Below are 14,936 nucleotides of genomic sequence, written 5' to 3' on the forward strand. Positions count from 1 at the left end.
CACTGTCAATACGGCCGGCCCCAGGGGTATAAAAACCACGCAAAGCATTTGTCACCTTTATTTACAGACAACTTTAATGGGGTCAGTTAAGAATTTCTAGGCATAAGACCATGATTGTTATGAGACATTTTTTAGGGATCAGATCACTTGAGACTGCATTTACCCAAGTATGTTCTACTGAATAGTAATCTCAAGAAAAAAAGGCTTCTATAGGCAATAAAGTGTGGAAAATTCTCCAGTGTTCTCACCTACCTATAATCTTTACTTTCTCCTGATAACTGTCTTTTCCCCACTCCAAGCCCATGTGGTTTATATGGTTCTAATCTCTTCTCCTAGAACTATAGTGGGCACTGGGCATAAATCAGCCAATTAGCACATTCTCCTTCCCTGAATTTACTGATTAGTAAAGGAATAGGCAAATGACATCAGTCAGTCCAATGAGAATCAGCCCTGGGACTTGTGCTGGAACTATTAAAAATAGTTACTCTCAGGGCACCTGAGCAACTGCCTTCAGCTCAAGTCATGATCTGGAGTCCTTGGATGGAGTTCAGCATTGGGATCCCTGCTCTGCAGGGGGTCTGCTTCTTCCTCTGACCTTCCCCTCTCATGCTCGCTCTCTCTCATTCTCTCTCTCTCTTAAATAAATAAATAAAATCTTAAAAAAAAAAATAGATACTTTCCTTCCACTGGAGTTGTTAGCCTTTTTACAAAAAAAAAAAAAAAAAAGAAAAGAAAAGAAAGAAAGAAAAGAATAAGTGAGCCTGAGGCCAGTGGTGGTCATTTGCCACCTTAGAGGAGAGCTTGGCTGAGGCAGAAGCTAACTCAGAAACAAGCAGACAAACACTTTGTGATGGTCTTTCAGCACCTGAACCTGGCTGTATCTTTAGTCCCAAAATTTTCAGTTACTTGAGCCTTCCATTTAGAAAACCATTTACAAGAAAGATTGCAGAGGCCAAATCACAGCCACCTTCTCCTTACTGCTCACTCTATTTCAGATCACAGCAAGGTGAACTAAATTGCTGGATACCAACTGACCCTCACTTCTACCTACTCTTCATTCACATATGTCATTCGAGGGTCTATATTTAAAAAAAATCTCGGGGCGCCTGGGTGGCTCAGTTGGTTGGACGACTGCCTTCGGCTCAGGTCATGATCCTGGAATCCCGGGATCGAGTCCCACATCGGGCTCCCAGCTCTATGGGGAGTCTGCTTCTCCCTCTGACCTTCTCCTCGCTCATGTTCTCTCTCACTGTCTCTCTCTCAAATAAATAAATTTTAAAAAAATAAAATAAAAATAAAATAAAATTAAAAAAAATCTCAGTTCTACTAAGCAATTCAATTTTAGGAATTCTGGTTTTCCTCATTTTCTTTTATCACAAAGGCCCATGTTAGTCCCAAATGACATCTGTCTTTCTCAAATCCCATCAAGTCAGCACCCAATATGTGTTAGCCTTTATAACTTTTTTTAAAGATTTTTATTTAATTATCTGAGAGAGAGAGAGAGAGCATGAGCATGAGCAGGGGATAGGGGGGACGCTGAGGGAGAAGGGGACTCCATGCTGAGCAGGAAACAGGGTGCCTGACTCAGGGGCACAATCCTAGGACCCCGGGATCATGACCTGAGCCAAAGATAGACGCTTAAACAACTGAGCCACCCAGGTATCCCTTTCATTTTTAAAAATCTTCTAGTTTTCTCAACCAGGCTGAAATCACCCCAAAAGATGCATTTTTACTTGTATCTTCCCATTTTCCCCAAATAAACATCTCTTCCAATAACTGCGTTAAACCAGCCCACGTCTTCTCAGAGAAGGCTTCAGGTCATAGCAGTCATTTCCATATCTCATATCACTGAAGATTATTTTACTCCCAACATAAACACAATACATAAAATTTAGGGTTTCTTTATCTTGTAATTCACTTACCCAACACAGGGAAAGGATATGATTCTCACAATCCTAGTGCTATTCCCTTAACTAGACACATACCTGTCTCAAATCCCAGAGGTCATGTGCCTTTCTTGACCTCTCTTTCATGTTGACCATTTTTCTCTTGTTTTATGAGAATTTCACACCAGCCAAAACACTGGCATGTGTGACATTGGCCCAAGTTTAATACAGAGCAAAGAATTTGGGATATTAAGCTGCTTACAGAATTCAGAAGAGATGGGCACTTGCTGGTTAAACCAGCCAATATCAGCAACTGTTCTGGACAAAACAATTACAATCTTTAAGCTTTTATAAGATGGGATTAATTTTGTCTCAGTTCCCACAATAGCTTAAAGAACCTCTTCTGATGATACATTAATTGGTACAAATGTTTTCAAGACTAAACATAGTGAAAAGGACAGCAGCTGGTTCAGCCTGGGTAGGGGGCTTGGAGTACTGGCGAATGGGAGGAAAGGTATCAATAATGTTACTGCACTGCCATCATCATCATCTTCATCACCATGTCTTCATAGCAGAAGGTGGAGATTCGAAGGAATAAGAAGAAAAGACCAAGACTAAAAACAAACATCCTGGATGAAAGAAACCTTTGCAATTACTTATCAGGACAAGGTAGGGGTAAAGGAAGCAAACCTTATTTCTCACCATTTCAATAGAGATTCAAGCCTCTATTGAACATGGATATATAAACATAGATCAAAACAAGGAACAATTCAGTATATCTCCTATACAATAATACAAGGCTTGGCTAGATCATTAAAAGGGAGGCCTGTAGGGTCAGAACCTAGAAAGCAGTGAATTTGAGTCTGGTTCAAGACTTGGTCCCAAAAAGAGATGAATAGAGCACAGAAAATTTTTAGAGCTGTAAAAATACTCTGTATGCTATTACAGTGATGGATATATGTCATCATACATTTATCCAAATCCACAGAATGTATACCAGGAGTGAATCCCATGGTAAACTATGGACTTTAGGTGATAATGATATGTAGTGTAGCTTCATCCTTGATTAAAAAAAGAAAAAGTACCACTCTGGTGAGTGAGGAAGGCTATGCATATGTAGGGGCAGAGGTTATAAGGGGAATCTCTGTATTTCCTTCTCAATTTTGTTGTAAATCTAAAATTGTTCTAAAAGAATTCAGTCAAAAAATAAAAATAAAAAAGACTTGGTCCAAGGGCTAAGTCATATTTCAGGATCTGAAAGTTCATCAGTAGTTCCCCCAAGCCACATGGAGAAGGTGTCCCAAACGGATCTGAACACAGAATGAAGGGCCAGTGCCTAGGGGGTTCACCCAATCTGAAGACAGAGGGCTGAAGTCCTCCAAGCACTTGAACATACTGACTCTTGCTTGAATCAACTTATAGGCACCCCTATACCTGATATGATGGACATAGAAAGCCTTAATGAAAGGATAACTGAATACTATAACATTTTGTTGAAGGAGAAGGAGTGGGGCAGCCAGGCTATAAATTCTCCCTCCCTGGGGATTCTGAAAACAGGTATCTGTGGTCATTGACTTAGGCTTTCCTCCACTAGGACCTGGAGGAGATGAAGACTGGAGCTTCATTGCCTTTTCTAAATTATCTCATAGCTTTCATCTACTGTGCTTGAATGCTTTACAGAGTCTTTGGTCTTCTTAAGAGCTTTAAGGAATGAGAAAATGGAATAAAATATTCTCATTTTCTAAAAGTCATTGAATTAAACAGGAGAAAGCTCTTACATAGCAGGTGAATACATATCTTTAAAAGGCTGACAATAAAATAATCACTGTTTTACACGATGGATGTTTACTCAGAGCATAGTAGTCTGCCTGCCCATTTCATGAAAGGAATGTGCTGTGGACATTCTTGACCCACTACTGATAAAATGCATCCTATGCATGGTGGCAATAGCAAGGGTTGCAGAGACTGGAGCAAGCTTACAAACCCATTAGTGTGAGCTTCATTCTTCTTCCTGTATTTCTCTCTGGTGTTTATTGATTGTTTTGTATTCAAATCTGCTGCTGAGGCTGCTGTCTCTGTTAATAATGTGACTTTCTACATGCAAAGTTGGCTAAAAAGAGCGCCCCTTGATCCATAATCATTTTTACATTGCCTGTTGTAATGGGTCATTGGTTGATGGCAATAGCAATAAAATCGCAGCAGTTTATTGCTGTCTGGGGCTCAGGAACTCTGACGATGGGCCCAGGGACTCCTTCATTCAGCACGAACTTTTCCCCTTCTCATTGCTGCACTAGGTGTGACTGGTCACCTGGACTATTCCCTAGCTTTCCACAGGAGAACTCCATGACTCCAGGTTCATTGACTTGAGTCTATGGGAGAACTCTCAGAAGAAGAAGAAATCTGCTCCCATGCCCTCATTTTTCTGAAGAACAGATGAAGACTCAGAACAGGAAACTGCCATAGTTAAACCTACTCAAATAATTGGAGGTTGAGTCTCTTCAGTCTCTTTCACATTCATCTTCTTTTTACTAATAACATTAACAATAGCCATTGATGTTGAGCAACTGTATGCAGTGGGCAGTTTATATATATTATTTTCATTCTTCATCATAACTCTGAAGTTGGGTATTATGACCCCTTTTTACATATTGGAATACTGAACCTCAGAGAACTTCAATGATTTGCCACATGCCAAATGCCACCTCTGTAACAACGGCTCTGACTCCCATGTCCCTGTTCCTTCCCATGATGACCTCAGCAGCACATGGGACAGTTCTAGACCACATCATTCTCAGGCTCCAGAGAAAGACCCCTCAAGCGGTGCCTGGGTGGTTCAGTCTTTAAGCATCTGCCTTTGGCTCGGGTCATGATTCCAGGGTCTTGGGATGGAGCCCTGCATTGGGATCCTTGCTCTGTGGGAAGCCTGCTTCTCCCTCTCCCACTCCCCCTATTTCTGGTCCCTCTCTCACTGTGTCTCTCTCTGTCAAATAAATAAGTAAATAAAATCTTTAAAAAGAAAGAAAGAGAAAGACTTCCCAATATCCATGCTAGCCCTAACTATTACATCCCCCACCCCAGCCCACTTAGTGCTCTCCCCTCAGAAGAAGTTTGGCCTCTGGGGAGGACTGTATAATCCCACATAGTAACTACAATGACATCAGGATGTTTCAGCTGTATGTCTGCAAATGGCCTACTGCAACAGTGCCAAGTCTCAGGAATTCGAATGTCACTGTGACCAAGTAATCTATTCTCCAGGACCAATCTTGCCTTGTTCTGTAAGAGTGACTTTCTTAGACTTCCTGGGAGACATTCTAGGTTTACAGCCTGGCATTGATTCTAATTTACTCTCTGTGTTGACCTTGATAAGTTATATAAACCCTCTGGGCCTCTGTTTCCTTGAGTGTAAAACAGGCTAATAACAGCTTGATGGGAATTTTTTGAGGACAAAATCCGTAAATGTCCTAATAAAGGGTCTAAAATTTTCCAAGCCCTATAGAAATGATCATTTCATTTCCTTTCCTTTCTCTTTTTCTCTGGCCGTTCCCCCTCTTACACCATAACTTCTTTCCCTGACTGACCTCTTTCTTTTGATGCCCCTGCTATCACTGAAGTTTTCTGGCATCCTACATTCTCTACAATTAAACTTTCTTTTCTTTCTATGTGATACAGAAGGACCCGGGAGAGAAATGGACTAATGGTAGCCCTGTTAGCTTGGGGAGATCATGAGAAGAAGAGATCTCATCACAATCAAAAGATTGACATGAGAGAATCATGGATTGTTAGTGATAGGAAAACTATATTATTTGGTAGAGACTGTGAATGTTCACTGTTTCTGATTCTACTCTCATTCCAGGCAGATGGAAGTATTATTCCTCTCCAGCCACTCCTTGTAATTGCAGGTGGGTTCTAGCCAATGGGTTGTGGGCAATGAGGATGTGCATCACTTCTGAGCCAGGGCATTCAGTTGCTGGTACAAGGTCCTCCAGCTTTGGTCCTGTGAACTCTGAAGTATCACATGTCGGTTGGAATGGGGCAACATAAAATGGCATAGAGTGACAACTGGAACAGAGCCCATGGTGACCCACAGTGGAAACAGAATGTCAACAATAAGTAAACTAATTTTAGGCTACTTCCAGTTTGGGCATGTTTGCTACCACAGCATCACCTACAGAATACAGCAATTCAAATTGGCTTTCCTGTCACTGCCCGTTGAAAAACGTGGGTTTTTGTTTTTTTATTTTTTTTCCTGAGTATCAAGTCAGGGACTTTACAAGTCTTTCAGGAAAAAGCACTAGGCTAAGAGGCAGGAAGCCCATGAAGTGAGTTTTAGTCCTGCCTTATCTACCAACTATAGGACCTTAGGTTACTCATAAACTCCAAGTCCTCACTTTCTTGTCTGTAAGCTAAGAGTTAGCATATCCCCAAACATGAGACACATAACACCACTGGTACTTTAGGTCCTTGCTACTCAAAGAGTGGTAGAAGAACCAACAACACTAGCATTCCTAGTTGTATTATTAGTTGTATTTTACAACTAGTTGTATTCCTAGTTGAAATTGTATTAGAAATGCAAGTCCTGGGACATCTGGGTGGCTCAATTAGTTAAGCCTCTGTCTTTGGCTCAGGTCATGATCCCAGGATCCTGGGATCAAGTCCTGCATGGGGCTCCCAGCTTAGCGGGGAGTCTGCTTCTTCCATGCTTGCTGCTCCCCTTGCTTGTGCGCGCTCTCTCTCTCTCTTTCTTACAAATAAATAAGTCTTTTTAAAAATAAAAATAAATAACCTGCTGCTAGGGTTCTACCAATTGGACTGGGAGTTTGTAAGAAAAGAAATGGAAGTCTTGGGTAGACCCAAGGATAATAAGTCCAATTCTACATTTTTAACAAAATCCCCACATAATTCCTATGCACATCAAAGTTAGGAGAAATATAGGGGCACCTGGGTAGCTCCGTCAGTTAAGCCTCTGACTCTTATTTTGGCTCAGTACATGATCTCTGGTGGAGAGATCACACACCTCCCTCTCACCCCTGGGGACTCTGAGCCCAAGGGGACTCTGTACCCGGAGTGTAGAGTCTGCTTAAGATTTTCTCCCCTCTCCCTCTGTGCCTCCCCATTTTGAGTGTCTGTGTGCTTCGGCTCTCTAAATAAATACATACATAAATAAATAAAGTTAGGAGAAATGCTGATTTAGATGGTACTAGGACTCAACACTAAATGGCGTATAATCACAGAGCGAGAAGTTATTCATGTTCCATTTATTTTTCAATCTTTCTGATTCCTTCATGGAGAAAGTCTCAGTTTGATGTCAATATGTCTTTAATACTTCTCTACAGTTGCTAATTTCCTTCTTTAATAAGGAGAAAAAAAGCCTCAGGTTTCTAGCCAGGCAACAGTATTTAGCTTGACTATAATAGCATTGTTTTATTTTCATTGTGTTTATTTAAGTGGTTATCTTGTATTTATGGCAACTGATACCAGCTTTCTATTTAAAGTAGTAATAGAAACCTCTTCAAAATAAATTAATTTAAGTAGAAAAGTGAATGCATTTAAGGAAAACATAACAAATGGAAAGAAGTGTTTGCTCTAATGTTTCCCCCATGTCAGGAAACTCCATTGTTTTGACTCTCCTAACTCCTCTCCACAGCTTCATCATTAGAGGACTTTATTCACTCCACATGGTTGGGAGTGGAAAAAGTGATGTATGTCATTGTAAATTTGGGAAGAATGAAATGAACATGCTTAGGACAGAATCCCCCTTCTTCCTCTTAGAATTTAGATACCCAGAGTATAATTACTCATAGATAATTGACTTACAAACTCCCAGTCCAATTGGTAGAAACCTAGCAGAAGGTTATTTATCCAATATACCTTTATCGTGTGCCTATGACATACTGGGCTCTTCTCTTCTCCTCCGACTACCCAGAAATACCTCTCCCTTTGGATGGGTTTGGACTAGCCTCTGACCAGGCTGTTGTGGTGCTTTTGATTTCTCAGCTTCTAAATTTGCTCAGAGGAAAATGCCAGTAGCATTGATGGACTTGGAACCCTTCCAGAAGAAAGAATCAGGTACTCATTATCATAAGTCATGAGACAAAAACCAGTGAATTGTTCTTAAGGCATCTAGCCAATTCCTTCAGAGCCTAACCATAATCCACCCAAACAGGTCTATCATGAAGGATTTTCATGATTACCCTGCTAATGACACAGAATTTTGGCAAAAAGCCCTTATATAAAAGGGTATTACCCCTTTCTTGCAGAGTAATCACTTTCATGTCTGGACCCCTGCATTTTCCTTTGTCAGTTCCCCACCATTCAATACAGCGGTGCCCCTTTACTCCTGTTTATAACACTCCATTTTGCTTTTATCATGGTGCTTATCTCTACTTCTTTGTTTTCTTGCTTAGAGTCTGACTCTCTCCCTTAGATTGTAAGCTAAAGGAGAGCAGGAGTCATCTCTGTATCGTTTGTGGCCATATCTCAAGTGTCTAGAACATGTTGAATAAATGATTCAACCCTCCCATATTCCAACTGGAATAAATAAGCAAGGATGTATACTTTCAAGGTCTAGTTAGCAGTCACTCTGTAGTGTCATTGCTGAACCCTAGAACTGAGATATGTATCAAGTTCTCCTACTATGTGTGACTCTACACATTTTTATCTACTGCCTTTCTATTTGTTGGCTCATTTATGCTCTGCCAACAGCTGAAAAGTATCTCCACTGGCTTATGAAGGCAACAGCCAAGAGGCAAAAGATAAGAGCTTATAAGTAAAGGAGTAGGACCCAAGGGAAATTTTATCAAGAAATCATTGTTAAGGTATAACCTTTCTATTGCAACCAATCCAACATCTGTTCCCCCAACCTCCTTTTTCTGCCCTTAGCTGGGTAAAGTTGATTTGAGTATTCAAAACTGGTTCAAAAAAAAATTATTCAGAGTGCCAGAGAAATTTCTGGTGAAACTATTCAAAATTCTCTAAAATGTATACTCATCAGAGTAACTGCTTATAAAAGCACCATTTTTCTGGCAAATTATTTCATACTTACTCTTCCATTTCTCATGTTTTGTCGTGACAACACAGAAGTGGGTAGGAGTCAGAGGCTGCATTTTACCTAGCCTGGACAATATTTTTAAATGATATGTTTAGAAGCATGAGTAGGCACCTTCCAGTCTTTTGCTCTCTCTAAATTTAAAGAGGCCTAGATTGATACTTTCTAAGGAATATTAAAAGGAAATAAACCAGATAACTGGACTAAAGTCTGTTTAAAGGTAGGGGAGCTTCCTCAGAGGTTTCTGGTTTGTGTGAGGATTTCATTGGATTTATTGGCAGTGGATTGGAGATTCATATCACCATTTAGGTGTTGATGAATAACTGGAAATAGCTCCTGGATGCTGAATATTTTTTATTTTGAAATCAAACCCATTTTGAATTTCTGACGCAAATCAATTTTACCTAGCAAAGACAGAAAAATCTCAACTCTACTGTCCTGAAATACAAGCACTAACTTATCTCAGATATTAAGTACTCAAAACCCCTGTGACTGTGGCTGGTGGTGTTTTAAAAATGAAAGGCCAGGGGGGGAAAATGAGATTTAATCCAGCAATCCATCACAGAAGAGTGAAAAGGAAAAAGCACAATGCTCAAAACACCACAGCCCCTGAGTTGCATACACACACACAGATTTACAGAAATACATTCACATCTTAATAGGTGCCCATCTTATGACAAACCCTATCTTCCCATCATGCCTATAATGCATCTAGACAAATTCAGGGTTTTTTCCATCCATATTCAGTCCATAATATTAACAGCTTGCATTTGTTTACCTTTTTTACCTTTTACAGTGTGTCTTCTTACACATTATCCCATTTTAGTATTACAACTATCTCACAGAGAAGGCAGATAAACATTCTAATCCCATTTTTTTGAAAGATTTTATTTCTTTATTTGAGAGAGAGAAAGAATGAACAGGGAGGGACAGTGGGAGAGAAAGAGAAGCAGACTGTCTGCTGAGTAGGGAGCCTTATGCAGGGCTCCACCCCAGGACCTGAAGATGGTGACCTGAGCAGATGTTTAACCAACTGGGTCACCAAGGAACCCCTCTATTCTCATTTTAAAGGTGACACTCTGAAAGCTTGAGTGATTTGCCAAAGACCATACAATAAGTAACAGGCAGAACATGCACCAAGACTCTAAAATTCTGATTATTTAACTCTATGACTTTCCTTTAATATTTCAGAGCTTCTTGGGTATCCCAGGAGGTCTGACATACCCTGCAAGACTCTCATAATCTTTAGGGATGTCTCAAGACTTCAGATCTGGATCCAAGATAGTAATGAGCTTGAGCTAGGTGTATTAACCAAGACTGTCCTGGCATCATTCAGTCAGTTTTCTGGGGAGAACCAGAGCCTCTAAACTAAAATCCGCAAACTAAAGGTAGATTTGAACTGCTCTATCCTAGGGAGAGGGTATCAGTCAGCCAGTATTCTTCTGAAACACAAGTCCAGTGAATTTATTTCCAAGGGTAGAGAGTTACATTTCATCAGTATCCATGTATTTTTGAGGGCTTGGACCAAAGATGCAAGAATTCATGTGGGTAGTTCCCATCTATATCAGTCTACTCAGTGCATGTTAAATAATTCTTTCTCTGATGAGACCAAACATGCCTGGATTAGTACAATGTAATCCTCATCCTTTTGAGTCGTAACATAGTTCTGGGATACTTACTATAATGGAACCAATGAAAAATATAAGTCTGTGTCTCTCCTGCCCCATTTCAGACTGGTTATCTCTCTAGCTAACCTCACAGATGCCCATCCCAATTTCATAGAAAATACTTGCATTCTGCTGGCACAAATCACAGTGTTGTTTTCTAAAATTTATTTTAATAGAGGCAAGGGAAGAACTCTCATTTATTGAGTTACAAGTATGTGTCCAGGACTGTGCTAGGCAATTTCAAGAAAATCATCGTTTAGAATTCTCATAACAGTCCTGTGAGGTGATCATTTTACAGATGAGAGAAGAAAGCATGCGAGTTAAGTAACCCAAGCTCACACAGACTAGAATTCCTGGTGGGTCTTCAAATCTCAAACCCACAGTCTTTCCATTCATAAGATGCTGAGAACCCAAAGATGAATTTGACCTACTCGAGTTTTGGAGAAGGAGGAGGGTCTTATCTTTTTTTAGGAAGAGAGATGAAATCAATCTCTCCCATCCCTTCTCTCCAGTAATGCTGGGGAAGTGGAATAAATTTAAGAGCAGCAAGGCTCAGCAAAGGAGGAGGGAAGCTTTCAGAGGGTAGGAAGCAGGTCTGGAGAACCTGCGTAGTTCAGCGCCAAGTCCAGCAAAGGTGGAGCTGCTGGAGGATGCCTTCTCAATTCACTGACACTGCAGACTTCTGCCTGGCCCTGCTTTCTCAGGGCAGGGAACAGGCAAGGGGCCCCCTAAGCCTTAGGACAGCCTGAGATACCGGAAACGGCACCCGGAGGCTCAGTAGACCACAGAGGAGTTGAGAGTGACATAAAGCTGGGTGTGTGTGTGTGTGTGTGTGTGTGTGTGTGTGTGTGTGTACGCGCGCTCCCGCGCGCGTGTGCGTGTGTGCGCACTGGGAGGCGGGGGCGTCTGGAGAGAGGCCTCAGCTCAATAATGTAATGGGCCGCCCACGTGACTCCAGGAAGGCGGAGACAGGCGAGCTGGAGAGAAGACTGACAGGCTGCTTGGAGGGAGGTGAGGAGGGGGTCGAACTGAATAATTGAGGAGCTGTTCAGCAGCAGCGGCTACCTCCTGCCTTCCTTTGCCACCGCCACTCCGCATCACAGTGGGAGAGACAGACTCTGGCGCTGTAAGTGCAGACGACTAGCCACCAGTCCCCGCAGCCTGTTAATCGCCTCCAGCCCTCTGGTGAGTTAACGTAACCCTTCGCCGCAGTCTGTTCCCCTCCACAAACCCTGCACCCAAATTAGACCCCCACTAATAGGATGGTCGCTTCTTGTTGAATGAACGAGGGAGCAGGAGCCAGAGGGAGGGGGGAAACAGGAACATGGCGCGGAGGCTGAGGGCGCCCTCCGGGAAGGGGTCCTTTGGAAGAAGGAAGGAGCTGGGTTGGGGTCTCTCTGTATCTGGCCAGGAATGGGGTCTGGACAGTGTGCGGGGTCTGGGGACGCCAGGTTCCGATTCAGGGGAGGCGGGGTTGGGGCAAATGCAGCCCAGGCGCGGCCGGCGTGACACAGAGGAGGGAGCTTCGAGCAGTGTCCGGGTCGCCTGGGTCTCCACAGATGCCGGGCCTGTCCTTTTCTCCCTGCCTTGTCATACACCCAGCTCCCGCAGCTAGGTTATGGGCCTCGGACTGAGCCCACGGAAAGGAAGGGACGTTTTTCCGGCCGTAGCCCGAGGGGAGGGCGGGGACAACGTATGTCCTTTTACCTGGGAGCAAAACTCTTCAAAAGGACTCCAGCTGAGCCTGATACCCAGCCTAGGCTGGTCCCCTCCACAAGGGGTATCTGTCCCCAGAGAGTGGTGATACGTGGCGGGGCAGCGAGAAGGACGTGATGGGAGAAATGTCCAGGGAAGATCTCTGGCCAGAGAGAGCAGCCCCGGGGAGAGGATTCTCGCCCGCACTTATTCACCCCGTCTGAGCTTCCTTTCTTCCCCCATCCCAAATACATCCGTTTCTTACAAATCCAGAGGACTAGAGTAAGGCAGTGTGGCCACGCGTGATGGAGCCCCCAACCTTCTTCCCTCTCGAGAGTCACCCCCCCACACGTGTATTTTAGATTGTGATAGAAAAGTAAGATAGAAGTCGCCAAATGACTAGAAGCAAAGGGAAAACAGAGGAAAGACAGAAGGAAAACTAGAACAGCAGGGCTCTCTCCTCTGCTCCTGGCACTCCTCACCGCGCTGTCTGTGCGAGACTCCATTCAGAGTCCTGCCTGAACTGAGAGTCTTGAACTGGATACAAATTCAGAGGAAAAACTTGGGAGGGGGAACAGATGGAATCTTCGGAGTGATGGGGCCAGCCCCTGGAAGGAGTTGGCCAAGGACCACAGAGTGTAAACCCGCCTATCCCCCTGGGTAAGGGGTCCTGAAGAACATCCTAGGCAGCAAAGCAGCACCAGGCTGGAGCGTGGGCCTGAGAGCGAGTGGACAGCAGGGGTGGGCGCTGTCCGCGGTGCTGAAAGTTCGGCGAGGCCGGGAGCTAATAGCGCGGGAGAACTGGCGGCTCACCGCTTCCCAGCACTTCCCGCAGGCAGAAACTGCGTTAGAACCATGTAAGGAGGATCAGATGGAATAAGCAAACTGGAGAGACAGGTATAGGTGCTCTGCGTTCCGCGGTTCTGTGCCTTCCCCCGGACTCCTCTTGGAAGGAGGTACTCCGGACTTGGGTCGAGGAGCAGGGAGTGGGTGTCACTCCAGAATCCGTATTTGCTAACTTCAGGTCGGAAAAGGATGGGTGGCTCCGCTTTCTATGTCTTCTGTCTGTGCGGTGAATCTTCCTACTGGCAAAGTGTTGGAAAAGCAGTTAGGTTGTTATTCTGATGAACACTTTTGTGGCTTTCAGGAACCAGAGAACTGTGAGGCTTCACTTTATTAATGGCGAGCCTGGGCTATCTATTCCTGGCTATGGTTTTTTTTCTCTCTTTAGTACCCTTCCTTCCCTCCCCTCCCCAGATTGTTTACATCCTCTAGATATAGATCTCTAAGCAGCCCTGCATGGCTGTTGCTTTGGTTAGTCTTTTATATTATGGGTAAATGAGAAAGAATTGAACCAATTTGGGGAGGCCAAGTTAAAATATTTACTGAACATCTACTATCTGCTGGGTAATATTACCTCATTCAATCTTCGTAATAGCTGCTAACTGTAAATATCACAAGGATAAGAAAAATGAAGTTAGATGTCTTGAATCTAGAGCTTGGATTCAAATTCAGGTCTGCTTAACTCCAAACTCCAAGCAATTTTCATGCCCTCATTTTGGCATTTGGCTTTGGATTGCTGTTATTGGAGAATTAGCAAAAGAATGCCAAAAGAGGAAGGTCTACTTTCTTTTGCACACATGCTACTCTCTTCCAACCCATTCCTCTTTAATCTGTTCACCCACCCACTGTCACTCACTCCCACCATACCAACTGCTTTTGTGCATGCTGATTGAGATACCACTCTTCACACAACTTGATATTTAGGATTACAGAAACAAGTTAGAGGACTAAAACAATAGGCTTTCCTGATAGAGCAGCAAAGCTTCATGGGATCTGGAAGACTAGAACCCACAAGTGGTTTAATATTTAGAATTATGCTCTTGAGTTTTAGGGCTGGAATAACCGTAAAGATCATTCAGCATCATGCAGATCATTGTTTTCCAAGAAGGGGAATTTGGGGACCAAAAGATGATGATTAGTCTAAGTCTCATGATTGAGAAGTTAGAATTGGAATCCCAATAACTCGATTCCAAGGTCAGTGTCCTTTTCACTACCCTCGTGGTGACTCGAATATTTTTCCCTGCTTCTTTCTTTGGTTATTTTTGACAAGAACATTAGCATCAGTAAAGTACATTCAATAAAAGCCACAGATACAAATACCTAAAATACAAACACTTGTGTTACCTACATTTTCTTCCTATTCTTCCCTCTGATCTCACTGTTTCATTGCTGTCTGACCCAACATACCTGACCCACCTTCTTCAGCAACAGTTCTCCTTATGGTAGTAATTTGAAAATGGGGATGTGGCTATGACATTTCTCTACTTGCCTTCGTGTTGCCTGTACTTCCTCTTCTATGGTCTATTCCCCCAAAATAATTTTTCAAATAAATTATCCTAAGCATTTTCCTATGTTCTCACAGGTACTTGGAAGAGGCCTTAAAAAGATCCAGGCCGAATTAAATGATCATTAGAAGTGCTAATATCAATGAAATGTGAGGCACTATCCTAGGTCCTTTCATAAATAATTTCATTGAATCTTCACAATTCTGTCAAGTAGATAATTTCGTTAGAGGTGGTCCTACAGTTCTAGTCCACTCTAACATGCAGCAAATCTGATGTTCTATGTATTTCTTCTTGC

At 42.8% G+C, this 14,936-nt stretch overlaps 1 protein-coding gene across 2 annotated transcripts in view; it reads left to right on the forward strand.

Annotated features, from left to right (window-relative positions):
* The first annotated feature begins 11,456 nt into the window (after positions 1-11,456).
* The window catches only part of SLC7A14 (solute carrier family 7 member 14), a 116,043-nt gene continuing 112,563 nt past the window's right edge, over positions 11,457-14,936 (forward strand). The window contains exon 1 of one of the 2 annotated variants that reach the window (XM_059391561.1): positions 11,457-11,783. The gene's annotated coding sequence lies outside the window, so the exon portion shown is untranslated. The remainder of the gene's footprint in view (positions 11,784-14,936) is intronic. The other variant, XM_059391560.1, reaches the window with a different exon arrangement.

Source organism: Mustela nigripes, chromosome 2 (genome assembly GCF_022355385.1).
Source record: "Mustela nigripes isolate SB6536 chromosome 2, MUSNIG.SB6536, whole genome shotgun sequence".
NCBI lineage: Eukaryota > Metazoa > Chordata > Mammalia > Carnivora > Mustelidae > Mustela > Mustela nigripes.